Genomic DNA, 16117 nt, shown 5'->3' with positions numbered 1-16117 from the left:
CCTCAACCCGCGACTAACTTATGCAAGGCCCACCCAGGTATCAGCCTCTCCAGCTGGCTCCACTTAGGAGCTGGACAATTCAAACCCCCCACCCTACTGCCGATCCCTTCTCTCTACTCCCCCCGCCCCAACCTACTGACAACTCAATACCCCAAGGTCAATGATTTGGCAGATGGAGTTTGCCAGCTGCATGCTGAAGAGGCCTGGTCCTCGACATGGCTTGAAGTGACTTACGCACAGAATGCTGTAATTTTCAGCTACATGTGTAAATCATTATAATCAGCCTTCAGTGCTTTTCAACTGAACCGGTCTAACCTTTCCTTGTTTTCCTAATTCCGCTCTTCTGATTCAGTTCTGGTGGAACTCAAATTTATAATTTATGCATTTATAGTGAGGTATTCACAATCTCACCTGACTCCGAGAAGATAGCATCTGTGCCCACCTATGTATCTGCCAAAATCCATAAATGACAGTATACAATTTGGCCTGATCTGTCCTCAAAACCAAATTGAGTAGACTTACAGTAACTGGTACATTCACCAAAATCTGACTCTGAGAGGACTGCATAATGCTTGTAGCATGGTGCTCTGCTCACCTGTCCATAAGGCCAAGGCACAGAGGCCTTGGTAGGATGTGAGGGTCGGGATACCTCTGGAGCAATGGTGGAGGAGAATATAATTCTCTGATTTTCTCATGCTCATTTGGAGAAGATTCATTGAGGCTGCCTCAACCCAAGGCAAAACAAAGCTCTGTTACGTAGCACCACTGATAAAATTACAATTCTACATTACAACATCCTTTACCACATTCAGATAAAATAACAAATGTCATTTCCCCTATCAATACCATCTGGACTGCTGAATTCCTCCAGCTTTCCGTGTGTGTAGGTCCAGATTTCCAGTATCTGCAGTCTCTCTTGTGTGTCTTCACACTCTAGGAAACTAATCGAACAGCTTTTTGAAAAGTATGTTGATGGTTTGGGACTGAAGATATCTTAGTTGTTTTTAAAACTACATTTTGTTACATCGTACTCCAAGTATCGCTTGCTTTTGCTGGATGTTCTGTTACTATTTGCTTGCATTCTCAGTACATGAAATGTTATAGATAGAAATTCTATAGTTCAGATGGAAGGCTAACTTCTAGCCTGCTTTATTACTCGAGTCCAAGCTTTCACTGAGGCCCACGTCAGAGGAGACTAGTGTTCACCACTTTCTCACAAGTTTGGCTCCTATAGAATTGAATCATCTGTGGCGTGCACTTAACATCTGGAACAGAAGCATTTCTTTCCATTATCACAGCTTGAACCTTTCATGTTCTTGGTTTATTCCAAGATACCTCAGGGAAGATTTTCTGGCTCAAGCACTCTGCTGTTTGTATCCAGAGAGTGTCAAAAGGTAATGTAAGGCGCGGGGGGGGGGGTACTTTCATCACCATTATCACAGAATCAGAACCAGAATTTGGTTTAATATCGCCAGTATATAGTGTGAATTTTGTTGACTTTGCCGCAGCAGTACAATGCAATACATAACAAAGAAAAAAAAACTGTGAATTACAGAAAATACTTTATACTTTATACTTCTATACTTTATACTTTATTGTCACCAAACAATTGATACTAGAACGTACAATCATCACAGCGATATTTGACTCTGCGCTTATATAATATAATATAAATATATATACAATAGTTAAATTAACTAAGTAATGCAAAAATAGAAATAAAAAAGTAGTGTTCATGGGTTCATTGATCATTCAGAAGTCAGATGGCTGTTCCTGAGTCATTGAGTATGCACCTTCACATTTCTGTACCTCCTTCCTGACGGTAGCAATGAGAACAAGGCATGACCAGGGTGATGGGCCATCATCCTTAGTGTGGACGCTGCCTTTTAGAGGCATTGCTCCTTGAAGATGTCCTGGATACTGCAGATATTGGTGCTCATAATGGAGCTGACTAAGTTTACAACAGCCTACTTCGATCCTGTGCAGTAGCCACCTCTCCCCCCACCCCCACCCCACCAGATGGTGATGTAGCCAGTTATCCAGCTGGTTTCCTTCCAAGTCACACACCATCCTGATTTAGGAATATATCACAGTTCCTTCATTGTTTCTGGGTCTAATGTCCCTACCTAACATCACAACTGGAGTTCCTATGCCAAAAGCATTTTAGAGATGCAACTTGATGGCTCACCACTGCCTTCTCAAGACCGTAAACCCCTGGCCTTTTCAGAAATGCCAACAGTGCAAAGATGCATAAATAGATTAGATTAGATTAGATTATGAGGACACGCAGTTCTCTTTTATTGTCATTTAGTAATGCGTGCATTAAGAAATGATACAGTGTTTTTCCAGAATGATATCACAGAGACACATGACAAACCAAGACTGAAAAACTGACAAAAACCACATAATTATAACATATAGTTACAACAATGCAAAGTAATACCGTAATTTGATAAGAACAGACCACGGGCACGGTAAAGTCACAGAGTCTCTCGAAAGTCCCATCATCTCACGCAGACGGTGAACCTCCAGCGCTGCAAACTTGCCGATGCAGCATCCCGGAAGCATCGGACCACAGTCCGACTCCAAGTCCGTCCGAAAACTCTGAGCCCCCGACCAGCTCCCCGACACCGAGCACCGAGCACCATCACTGCCGAGCGCTTCAACCCCGGCCCCGGCAACAGGCGATACACAAAGCCGAGGATTTGGGGCCTTCGTCTCCGGAGATTCTCGATCGTGCAGTAGCAGTGGCAGTGAAGCAGGCATTTCAGAAGTTTCTCCAGATGTTCCTCCGTGCTTCTTCAGATCTGTCTCTATCAAATCAGGATTGTGCATGGCATCCTACTTCATAGATACGATATCAATTCGGAACGGTCGCGCACACTGCGTCGCGCCACCATCTTCTCCTCCCTTCTTGACTATGGTCCCTTCCTGAATATAAACTTCTGATATGAAAAGTCATGATAGCTAATATGAGCAGGCATAATTTTAAGGTGACTGGAGGAAAGTCAGTTAAGTATTTTAGACAGAAGAGTGATGAGCGCATGGAAAGTGCTGCCAGAGGTGATGGTAGAGGCAAATACATTTAGAAACTCTTATATAGGCATATAGGTTATAGGAAAATGGACAGCTATGTAGAAAGGAAGGGTTATATTGACCTTGGAGTAGGTCAAAAAGTTGGTACAACATTGTGAGCTGAGGGATCTATATAGTACTGTAATGTTTTACGTTCTATGAAAAGGAGGGCACAAAGTTCTCTGAATCGCAAACCATCAGCAATGCAATGACAGCTTTATATCTGCATCTGAGCTGCTACCCTACCTGCAAATAAGTGCATATTCTGGCTTTCCCACTATGGTAAAGTGGTAGATCCTAGAAAGACCTGGCTGCATTCCCAAGTTGTATTAGCATTTGATAGGTTTGTATAGATGAACATATGGGAAAGATTGTCTCTGTCTAGCTCTGTTACATTGTTGCCAATGCTTTAGCTTCCCTTCAAAAGTTTAAAGTTCAAAGTAAATTTATCGTCAAAGTACATATACGTATATTACCATATGCTACATTAAGATTCATTTTTTGCAGGCATTTATGGAAAAATAAAGAAAGACAATAGAAAACCTGGTAGTTTACAGTATTGTTTACAATATATAATACAATGAAAAACTATACATAAACAGAGACTGACAAATAACCAATGTACAAAATAATACAAATTGTAGAAATAGAACTAATAATTTTGGGAACATGAGTGTTAAACGGTCTTTGAAAGTGAGTCTGTAGGTCATAGGATCAGTTCAGAGTTGCGGTGAGTGAAGTTATTCATGGCATTTCAGAATCTTGATGGTTACAGGGTAATAATTGTTCCTGAACCAGGTGGTGTGGGACTCACAGCTTCAGGTAGCAGGAGGTACAGAAACTGGATGGTGGGGGTCCTTGAAGATGGATGCTGCTTTCTTGCAGCAATGCTCTGCGTAAATATACCCAATGGTGGGAAAGGCTGTGTGCCTGTGATGGACTAAGCTGCATCAACTAGTTCCTGTAGTCTCTTCCATTCCTGGGCATTAATATTTCAACGCTAGGCCACGATGCAGCTAGTTAGGATACTCCCCACTGAACATCTATAGAAGTTTGTTAAAGTTTTTGGTGGCATGCTGAATGTACTCAAACTTCTAAGAAAGTAGAGGAGCTGTTGTGCCTTCTTTGTAACAACACTTCCATGCTGGTCTCAGGATAGGTCCTGTAAAATGCCTTTTAAGTTACTCACCCTCTCTACTTTCAGTCCACTAATGAGAACTGGCTCATGAACCTCCAGCTTCTTCCTCCTGTTGACAATCAACTCCTTGGTTTTACTGATGCTGTTGTGGCACCTCTCAACCAGATGTTCAGTCTCCCCGCTGTATGCACCGAATTCTCACCCATGCCTCTGTCACGGCCAGTTTTCCAGCATATTACCCTCGTCTCATTCTCTGTTGGCCAGCCTCCCTTCTTCCAGCTTGCAGTAAATTTAAATCATACTCTTCGTATTATTTCTCAAAACATTTCCTTATTTGCATTTCAGCTATATCCTTTATGATCTTCACTAATTGCATACCCAAGTGAAAGATTTCCTACCCTTGTCCTGAAATCCTGCCTTAGCACTGTCGACCATCCTCGGTGCTTTCTCTTTCGCTAACTCAGTCTTTCCCATGCCAGAACAGGTTACCATGTTGGTTGCATCACAGCCAGGTATGGAAACACCAATCCCAGGAATGGATTACAGCCCAGTGCATCACAGGAAAGGCCTTCCCTAACATTGAGCACACTTACAAGGTGCTGCCACAGGAAAGCAGCATCAACCATCAAGGGCACTCAGCATCCAGGCCATCAAGATACTGGAGCCTCAGGTCCCACACCACCAGGTTCAGGAAAAGCTATTACTCCTCAAACATCAGGCTCCTGAGCCAGCATGATAGCTTCACGCACCTCAACACTGAACTGATCACTGAACACAACTTATGGATTCACTTTCAAGGACTCTACAACTCATGTCCTTAGTATTATTTATTTACTTATATATTATTATTATTTGTTATTTTGTATTTGCACAATTTGTCTTCTTTTGCACATCAGTTGTTTGTCAGTCTGTGTGCAGTTTTTCATTGATTCTGTTCCATTGTGAATGCCTGCAAGAAAATGAATCTCGAGGTAGCATATGGTGTCATATGTGTAGTTTGATAATAAATTTACTTTGAACTTTGAACAAAGTGACCAAACCTTCAATTGCTGATGCAATTGCAGATTTTCATCCCAGTCCTTTATGTCTCTCCATTTCCTCCCCCTCTTTAATGTATCCTTTCAATTAAGCCTTCAGTTATCACACTCACATCCCTGTTCCACTGGGCATCCAGTTGTATCCTTACATCTTCATGCTTCCCCCCATGAGCGACAGTTTGCTGAATTGTTGGTTCTATTTAATTGCTGTTGTAAAAATTCCAAGTCTGCCACACTGTAGCACAACTCACTGAGTGGTCTATGTAATACTGGTTTTTCCTCTTTAACTAGAGCTTAAAGCGCAGACAAAACCATAATGTATAGGTCATAAAAATCCACATAGCTGTATATGTACAAACAGAGCACCAGAGGTAAAAATTTGCATTTATATAGCACAATACATAGAAAAATGTCTCAAAACACTTACATGTAAGTATGAGCCAGGGAAACAATTCTAACAGAAATTTCCGATATTTATTGTATTTTTAAATGGTCAGCTGACTGAGGGGAATAAATAAAAATACTGTGCTTAGTGTTAGCAAAGGAAAGAAATGAGATGGCAATATGAAGCAATTCCATTCTTGGTATCACTTACATACATTATCTACCTTGCTGACATTGTTCCAGCCAAAAATAATCAAATAATTAAACAAAACTTTAAAGTACTGTCAAGGCAGAAGCTGGTGGAAAAGTAACATGTTTCTTCTTATCTAATAACTTTTAGATAGACTTATATGCCTGGTAAATATGAAATATATAAAGTTAATACATTCTGTTTGAGGACATATCTTGAGATAGTTTGTTCCACTGTCACAGATCTGTAAAGTGTGTTAGCTACCAGATGCTAACAGGCAGAAAAAGGTGACATTGTGTTCATCTGGACCTTTGTAGAAGCAGCACACTCATAAATTGTCAAGAGACAGGAAATAGCTCTCTTTTTTTCTCAAAGAGAACTTGAAACTTTTTCTCCCTTCCTGCACTTGCTTGCTAATAACACGAATAAAACTTTTAATTAGCGCGGATCTTTGAAAAGCTCAGGCTCATTGACAAATGATTTAGAGGATCCCTTTATTCAGTAGCTGACAAGGACAGAATTTAAAGGGAGCTTTATTACCGAAGAAGCTTGGGGCAACTTGAAGGTGAGAAAGCTAACCCTCCCTCGGGCTGCCCTGCTTCTCTCTCTGAAGAGGCCGGGTCTGCAATTATCCTTCGGCATTTGGCGATAAACTGGCAAGAATGAACATATCATTTACTTTGTGTGACAACAGAAGAGTTACCCCCTTTGAGACCAAAAGTCACTGAAACCATTTGCTACAGGCAAGCAGTGAAGGATTAATTTCCCTCTGGAGAGTGCGGGAAAGGTGAGAAAATTTCTCCACAACCATTTAACTCCCAAGGATTAAACTGTCTCTCCCACTTTTTGACCTCAGTGATTTACCATACTGGAAATGGCAAGGTCCTGAATGGAAAACGAACAAGCTTCCATTAACTTCAAAAGTAATTAAAAAGAATAAACCACAACCTTAAAATAATTATTTTAAGTAGGTTATCACACCACTAGGGCAGTTCATTGTCATTTGAGACTGCTTTTCATTTCAGATTTCTTAGGGTAATTCTTGGAGGATAATTTTAGGGCCTAAATTCTTAGCAACACTTTACATTTTAGTTGCTGTTATCTCTCTATCCATTACACCCTGGACCATTGGTGAGGCAAGCAGGTGGAAGTAAGCTGTATGAATTGAGTCAATCCAACAATTTAGAATAATGATGAAAATTAATCCTTGCTTCTTTCAGGCTTTCACTAAATCAAGTTATCAAGTTCTATCTCAGGGGTAAACTGCAGATTTATTGTTAGTAATATTTGAAGATGTGGACATGATGTGTTAAAATCAATGAATGGCTGATGCTAAAAGAAAATGCTTATTCACTCTTGTTCTCAGGTGTGAGAGAACAAAGGTTCAATCCTCTGCCAGGCTCAGACAATTGGGCCTTGGCATCTGTTAGTGATTGCCTCCCAGTTTGGTGTTGTAACAGGGCTCTGAAGCACTTCCAATAAATCTGCTTTTATTCGGAATTCCAGAAATAGCTGTTACTTCCCCTCAGTCATAATTTTATCACTGAACTTATTGGAGACATGAGAGGATAAAAAAAAAACTTTGATGATGAACCCCCGCAGTCATCGCAGCTTGGTTTCACCTCACATGAACAAGCGGCAGTCAGTAACTTGTCATTAACATGAGAAAGTCTGCATACGCAAACTGGTCATTATTTTCTTTCTGTTTCTATCTCTAAATAAGTATAGGAGGCAGTGATCCACATTGTGGGGTGATAGATGTTCTCCTTCCATTGTACTGCTTCTATTGTGGTTCAAGTTGCACATCCCTATAAGGCCAGTAGAATTAGGCTATTTGGCCCACCGAGTCTGCTCCATGGCTGATTTATTATCCCTTTCAACCCCATTCTCCTGCCTTCTCCTCATAAGCTTTGATGCCTTTACTAATCAAGAACATATGCTTTCTAATCAACCTCTGCTTTAAATACACCCAATGATTTCCCTTCCACAGCTGTCTGTGGCAATGAATTCCAAGGATTCACCACCCTCAGGCTAAAGAAATTCCCATTCATCTCTGTTCTAAAGGGACATCCTTGTATTCTGAGGCTGTGCCTCTTGACCTAGACTTCATCACTATTGGAAAGATCCTTGCCACATCCACTCTATCTAGGCCTTTCAATATTCATTAGGTTTTAATAAGATCGCTCCTCATTCTTCTAAACTCCAGTGAGTACAGGACCAGGGCCATCAAATCTTTCTCATATTCCCTTTTCATTCCCAGGATCATTCTCAGGATCCTTGTCAGGACCCTCTCCAATACCTCTCCATCCTTTCTGAGGTACGGGGTCTAAAACTACTCACAATATTCAAGAGTGGTCTGACCAGTGCCTTATAAAGCCTCAGGAATATCAAAACATAATAATGATACTGAAATCCACCAGTCGAAAGTAGTTCTCTTGCTTGGTCTTGAAGAGAAACATGTGAATTAACATATAACTGTTCTATAAGTAGACTTCTTTTGTGGAGAACAGAACTACAGGTCTCTCCAATTCTTTAGCAGAACTTGCATCAAAGGAATACCTTGAATTTGAATTAACTGATTGATCTATCAACTGGCTGGCTGAGTAAATAAAAACATGCAGGAAACAGAGTAATATATGAACGTCCTCTGAATGAAAAATAATTATATTCTGGCCTGTCCTAGTGCTTAAATAGGTTCTATATTCTAAATCAGTATGCCTTCCCTTCCGGCTCTATAATGCAAAGCAACATTTATGTTTAAGCCACCTCAGAGAACCTGTCTGACAAAAGTATTGCATCATTATGAATAACTGAAAAACCAAGATTTACAATCTGAGCATATTGCAATGTATACTCTACTTTATTGGCCAAGCAGCTGCTTGCTGTGGTCAGTTGACTTGCATAAATCGTCAAGCTTTTCTGTCTGTGATTGATATCACTTAAATCCTTTCAAATCAATATTTTATAAATTATTCAAGTGTTAATTTGTCTCAGTTTAAAGCTCTGAAGCAAGTATGAACAGTTAATTTGGTTTTGTTTTTGTTGTGCTTTATGTCGTACTATGTCATTTACGTAGACTGAGAAAAGACAATCATATCTAGCAACCTATAGTAACACACATCAAACTTGCTGGTGAACGCAGCAGGCCAGGCAGCATCGTTCACCAGCAACTCTGCTGCGTTCACCAGAAACTTTGATGTGTGTTGCTTGAATTTCCAACATCTGCAGAATTCCTGTTGTTAGCAACCTATAGTTACATTTTTCTGATACGTGTCTCAAAGCTTGGATTTGGATGGTGAAGGTGTCAGAAAAACACTGGTTGAGCTTGTTGGTTGTAATGACGGGAGGTGGGGATGGATATTGTACCAATGAACATCTAGTTCATTGAGAGGAGGGGTTAGAAAGAATCACAACAGCTTGGAATTTTATTAACATGATGCTTTTAATATTGCAGCTGGTCAATGGGAATGAATAGAAGATCTCTCAGAATATGACTACACCTGAATAAATCAAGAATACTTCCTGTGCCAAGGCAAAAAGCATCATATGGTATTCTGGCTAATTAGAGAGCACATGGGTTTTCCAAGTAAGTACCTCTTTTATGGTTACGTTCATTAAACTCTGGTATTGGAAGATAGTGTTCTCAACCATGACTTCAAAGCTCATTTCTGAATAAGATGTGAGGGTTCACTACTCTGAGGATCTGTGAAGCTGTCTATGGCATTGATCACCACTGTCAGTTCAAACACACTTTAGGACATTTACACCTGTACTGGCTGATTCTTTTGTGTAATACCCAGGGAGTGGTACGCTGTTTGAGATTTGCTGTTGCTTTGGATTAAGTTCCATTACTCCATAACGCGGTAAGACATAGGAGCAGAATTAGCCCATTCAGCCCATCGAGTCTGCTCTGCCATTCCAACATGGCTGATTTATTTATTTTCCTCTCAAACCTGTTCTCCTACATTCCCCCATAAATGTTAATGCCCTTGCTAGTCAAGGATCTATCAACCTCCACTTTAAATATGCCCAACGACTTGGCCTCCACAGCCATCTGTAGCAATGTATTCCCCAGATTCACCACCCTGAGTTCCAACAATCCTGTCACATGGTTATGAAAGATCATATGGTGCTAATTAGGGCAGGGAATTCTTGAAACTTCCTGGCCAATATTCTTCCCTCAATCAGCTGATTAAATGATCATTCAATTCAGTCACTGGCAGTAGGATTGCCCTGTGCAAATTAACTGCTTTATTGGACACTAAATAACAGTGCCTATATTTCAAAAATAATTTATCACAAATAAAGGTCATGAGGGTAAGACAAGGAGGGATATATCAGTGCAAATTCCTTCTTTTCTTTCTCAGCTGTACTTTGGGTCCTTCCCAGATTAAAGACTTCTAATAAAATCAAAATGACGGGAATCCAGAGGACACTAAATATAGGAACAGACACGGCTTTGATATCGCTGGTTGGATCTCAGAAGAATAATCTAAATATACTGCTCTCCCTCATTTCCATTTGAATCGTGCAGACTGTCTCAATAAAAGCCATCATGGAAACCTGGATTCCAGCATGTAGTACATAGATACACAGATTGGCCTGTACACAAACTTCTGACATTACAGTCCTGATGTTTATGAGAAGTTGGTAAGAGAGAGTAGGGATGGGGAGTGAGTGGAAAATGGCCAAAGAATTTAGAATAATACTAATTTTAGTGCCAAACAGTCTCGTTAACATCCTGAGGTTATGTCTTCTAAACAGAAGCAGCCTAAAGGACAGTGTGCTCTGCTAAGCAGGCCGGAGCTAAACTTAATAGCAGACAGCAGCAGAACTGGTTGCTTGAGGAAGATGCCCTGGAATGGGAATGGTCAGAGTTCTGGCCTGGGTTAAGAGGGAAGCTGTTGATCAAGGATGTGGAGGGACTGTGATGGACAAAGGAGATTCTGCAGATGCTGGAAATCCAGAATAACACACACTCAAAATGCTGGAGGAAGTCAGCAAGTCTGTCAGTATCTGTAGTGAGGAATAAATGGCCAATGTTTTGGGTAGAGACCCTTCATCTGGACTGGAAAGGAAAGAGGAAAAAGCCAGAATAAGAAGATGGCAGGAGGAGAGAGGGATTACAAGCTAGCAGAGGATAGGTGAAGCTCGATGAGATGGGAGGTTGTTGGTTGCAGGAGAGGCATGAAGTGAGAAGCTGTGAGGTGTGAGGTGATAGGTGAAAAAGGTAAAGAGCTGGAGAAGGAATCTGATAGGAGAGGAGAGTGGACCATGGGAGAAAGGAAAGGATGAGGGGACCAGAAGTAGGTGAGGAAGAGAGAGGGGACAAAAGGGGAGCAGAATGGGAAAAAGAAAAAGAGAGAAGGGGGAGAAAGGTGACTGAGAGTGGCACTGGCATTAAGGAGCACGTGATGGGACTGTTGTAAGCAGGGGATGCCCTGTGGGGTGGGGTGTGAGATCTGTGATCCGTGATTGGGTGGGGTGTGAGATCTGTGAGCTGTGATTAGGTGGGGTGTGAGATCTGTGATCCGTGATTGGGTGGGGTGTGAGATCTGTGATCTGCGAGTGGGTGGGGTGTGAGATCTGTGATCCGTGATTGGGTGGGGTGTAAGATCTGTGATCTGCGAATGGGTGGGGTGTGAGATCTGTGATCTGTGATTGGGTGGGGTGTGAGATCTGTGAGCTGTGATTAGGTGGGGAGTGAGATCTGTGATCCGTGATTGGGTGGGGTATGAGATCTGTGATCTGTGAATGGGTGGGGTGTGAGATCTGTGATCCATGATTGGGTGGGGTGTGAGATCTGTGATCTGTGAATGGGTGGGGTGTGAGATCTGTGATCTGTGATTGGGTGGCGTGTGAGATCTGTGATCCGTGATTGGGTGGAGTGAGAGATCTGTGATCCGTGATTGGGTAGGGTGTGAAATCTATGATCCGTGATTGGGTGGGGTGTGAGATCTGTGATCCGTGATCGGGTGGGGTGTGAGATCTATGATCTGCGAATGGGTGGGGTGTGAGATCTGTGATCCGTGATTGGGCGGGGTGTGAGATCTGTGATCTGCGAATGGTTGGGGTGAGAGATCTGTGATCCGCGAATGGGTGGGGTGTGAGATCTGTGATCCGTGATTGGGTGGGGTGTGAGATCTGTGATCCGTGATTGGGTGGGGTGTGAGATCTGTGATCGGCGAATGGGTGGGGTGTGAGATCTGTGATCCGTGATTGGGTGGGGTGTGAGATCTGTGATCCGTGATTGGGTGGGGTGTGAGATCTGTGATCCGCGAATGGGTGGGGTGTGAGATCTGTGATCCGTGATTGGGTGGGGTGTGAGATCTGTGATCCGGGATTGGGTGGGGTGTGAGATCTGTGATCTGCGAATGGGTGGGGTGTGAGATCTGTGATCCATGATTGGGTGGGGTGTGAGATCTGTGATCCGTGATTGGGTGGGGTGTGAGATCTGTGATCCGTGATTGGGTGGGGTGTGAGATCTGTGATCTGCGAATGGGTGGGGTGTGAGATCTGTGATCCGTGATTGGGTGGGGTGTGAGATCTGTGATCCGTGATTGGGTGGGGTGTGAGATCTGTGATCTGCGAATGGGTGGGGTGTGAGATCTGTGATCCATGATTGGGTGGGGTGTGAGATCTGTGATCTGCGAATGGGTGGGGTGTGAGATCTGTGATCCGTGATTGGGTGGGGTGTGAGATCTGTGATCCGTGATTGGGTGGAGTGAGAGATCTGTGATCCGTGATTGGGTGGGGTGTGAAATCTGTGATCCGCGATTGGGTGGGGTGTGAGATCTGTGATCCGTGATTGGGTGGGGTGTGAGATCTATGATCTGCGAATGGGTGGGGTGTGAGATCTGTGATCCGTGATTGGGCGGGGTGTGAGATCTGTGATCCGTTATTGGGTGAGGTGAGAGATCTGTGATCTGCGAATGGGTGGGGTGTGAGATCTGTGATCCGCGATTGGGTGGGGTGTGAGATCTGTGATCCGTGATTGGGTGGGGTGTGAGATCTGTGATCCGCGAATGGGTGGGGTGTGAGATCTGTGATCCGTGATTGGGTGGGGTGTGAGATCTGTGATCTGCGAATGGGTGGGGTGTGAGATCTGTGATCCGTGATTGGGTGGGGTGAGAGATCTGTGATCCATGATTGGGTGGGGTGAGAGATCTGTGATCCGTGATTGGGTGGGGTGTGAAATCTATGAGCTGTGATTGGGTGGGGTGTGAGATCTGTGATCCGTGATTGGGTGGGGTGAGAGATCTGTGATCCGTGATTGGGTGGGGTGTGAAATCTATGAGCTGTGATTGGTTGGGGTGTGAGATCTGTGATCCGTGATTGGGTGGGGTGTGAAATCTATGAGCTGTGATTGGGTGGGGTGTGAGATCTATGACCAGAAGTACAGAGAGGATTTGTTTAGGGACCTAATCTTTCTCCATGTTTTCAGATGGAGATGATGCACCCACATGGAGAGACAGCATCTTCATTTCCCTGCTATGTTTTACAAACCACACATAACTTGTACATAATGCTTTTGACTAAATTTCCTAGGACACCTCAGCTCTCCTCTACACAAATGCCATTCAGACAGACCAATATTCACTATCCTGTATCTTACAAAAATGCCTGTATGAGCAGGTATAGGGCAATCAGCTCCTTGATCATGCCCCACTATACAATAAGATCATGGCTGATCTGAGTGCAACTCCTGCATACCCCAGTAATCTTTCAGTGCTTGTGTATCTGATGCTGCCTTAAATAATATTGAGATTGCTGTTCCTACTGAGGAACAGAGTTTTGAACACTCACAAACATTGCCTTCCCTCTATCTTCCATTACTTTTAAACAGTGATCCCCAGTTGGAGGTATTGGGACAAGGAGACATCTCCATGTGCATTTGTCAAGGCACTTGTTCCCATCCCTCATGCATGCAGGATGGGTTAAGGATACAATCCATGCATTTCACTTTTAGTAATCCAGAATCCAAACTGATCAGAGGTTCCAATGTGACTGAATGGCAGTGTATCAGGGAGATATACTACAGTGGGAAATGTAACTTTACTATCATTGAGTTCTTAAGCCGGTGAGTTACAAATCCTTAATCTGTGGTGTATTCATATCATTGAATCATGACAGGACACGGTATTGGATGAGACTAGCCAACTCATATGCTATGCATGGACTCTTAGGCTGACTTTTTCCCAACTAGTTCCAGTGCCTACTTTTTTGGTTTAGCCCTTCAATTTATTATTAATATTATTGGCTTCAATCCCAGAAATTGATCTAAATATTGAATCTGTTTCCACCATCCCAATCAGACAGAATACTTCAAATCCCATTAAGAAATACAATTTCCTGGATGAATCCTAATAAAAGGTCGCAGCCAGAAACATCGACTGTTTATGCCTTTGCATAGATGCTGCCTGACTTGCTGAGTTCCTCCAGCATTTTGTGTGAGTTGCTCAAGATTTCTGGCATCTGCAGAATCTCTTATGTTTACAATCATCCTATTAACATTCTGTAAAATATCATCAAAGGTCCATGCCTTGCTTAGTAAAGCTTTTTACTCAACCACCATCTCGGCTTGTGATACCTTCAGAAGCGTATTACTCTTTTTTTCTGCACCATCTATAAATAATGTCTTTTAGTTATTAATCAATCTCTTTAATCTTTCTACAAAAGTCTCATTTAGTAATTCTCATTGACCTTTTTTTTATCACTGAGTTACGGTTCTCCTCATTACTTAGTATGTTTCTGACTTTCATTCCTTCTATGTACTTTGAAATCATGCATGGTATCCCCAATTATAGATCATTGATGACTGTCCAAAGGAGAAGTGATTTTAATATTACTTCCCAGATTACATTTTTGTAAACTTGTATCCAGTCTGTAAAATAATCATCCAAATGTACTCCATTTTGTGTTTTTCTTTAATTATATTAGCATTCTCTTTACCCCACCATTTCATTCCATAGCTTACTGTTTTGCCAACCAGTGCTTGGAAAGTATAACTGGCACTGAAATGTTGAACTTTGTGCCCTTGTTTGTATATTATTTATACCTTATTACAAATAGATCTATTACTAAAATGAAACTGGTTGCAAAACATTTCCAGAATGGCTTTATCCATTTTCAAAGGGACCATAGTTCTAATCCTGCATCCATCTCCAATTCTGATAATTACAAGGAAAGATTGCCAGTTCAATGTCAAACTGTACTACGTACTTATCAGTTTCACACTTGATGAAATCTGCCCAAATTCATTTCACGTTCAGCTCTTACTGACTGCAAAGAAACTTCATCTCTTGAGTATGCACTGGATCTCACACCCTTGTACATGACAGTGTATTTACTTGTTCACCATATTTATCAGACATCATAAAATACCAGTAAGACTTGAGCACCGGTACTCTTGAGTACATCATTTTGACGTCCATTCATCTGGCATTGCCATGGAGGGTAGCACAATATTATGGAAGAAAATAGATTTACTCAGTTTTCTTTGTTTCAGAAATCTTTACACTTCAAGGAAGTATTCTGCCACACAATATCAACACAATCTGAAAACAGATCTCCAGCCTGACGAGAAACTTGGAACTACACATTGCACAGTGATGGATCTTGGTAAGTTAAAAAAAAGTGTGCTGTGTCTGTACTCCCAGATGACACTTCAGTGTAAATTTTTCTGGCCAATCCCTGAATAACACCCAGATGGCATTGATAAAGAGGAAGTTTGTCTGACTCTCTCCAGCCTTCTTCTTTACACAAGTAGATTGGGTGGCAAAAAAGTCATATGGAATGCTTGCCTTTATCAGGCAGGGCAATGAGTATGAAAGTAAGGAAGTTGTGTTGCAGCTGCATAAAGTTTTGGTTAGGCCACACTTGCAGTATTGTCTGTAATTCTTCTCACCCCATTACAGGAAGGATGTAGAAGCTTTGGAGAGGATATAGCAGAGGTTTAGGGTAGCCAGTCCGAATCTTTTTCACAGGCAAATACTGGAAGACATGCACTTTAAGTTGAGAAAAGAAATTTTAAGCGAGTGTGGGACAAGTTTTTTTGTCATTTCCATAAACCACCTTCCATACAGCAGCTGAGTTTGCCAATGAAGCTGACTTCATTACTGATTCCAATTTCTTCTGCAAATTACTTGCTTTCCTAAAATGAAGTTTTGTTTCCTTTTTTCTTAAAACAACCTTTTCCTGGTTCCAATTTCTTTGTTGGATATTACATTGAAATGAAAAGGCTCAAGTCTGGAAACATCGTGAACATGCCAATTATCATCCTTCCAAAGCATG

The 16117-nt window shown here is 42.0% G+C and overlaps 1 long non-coding RNA gene across 1 annotated transcript in view; it reads left to right on the top strand.

Moving 5' to 3' along the window:
- Window positions 1-15429, top strand: part of LOC134354950 (uncharacterized) — a 42720-nt gene extending 27291 nt beyond the window's left edge. Inside the window, exons 2-3 of the long non-coding RNA XR_010019936.1 lie at window positions 9279-9410; window positions 15333-15429. This is a non-coding gene — a long non-coding RNA (uncharacterized LOC134354950). The remainder of the gene's footprint in view (window positions 1-9278; window positions 9411-15332) is intronic.
- Window positions 15430-16117: the final 688 nt, after the last annotated feature.

Source organism: Mobula hypostoma, chromosome 12, assembly GCF_963921235.1.
Source record: "Mobula hypostoma chromosome 12, sMobHyp1.1, whole genome shotgun sequence".
NCBI classification, from domain to species: Eukaryota; Metazoa; Chordata; class Chondrichthyes; order Myliobatiformes; family Myliobatidae; genus Mobula; species Mobula hypostoma.
Note: the sequence above shows the minus strand (reverse complement) of the source record. Positions and strands in the feature narration are given on the sequence as shown.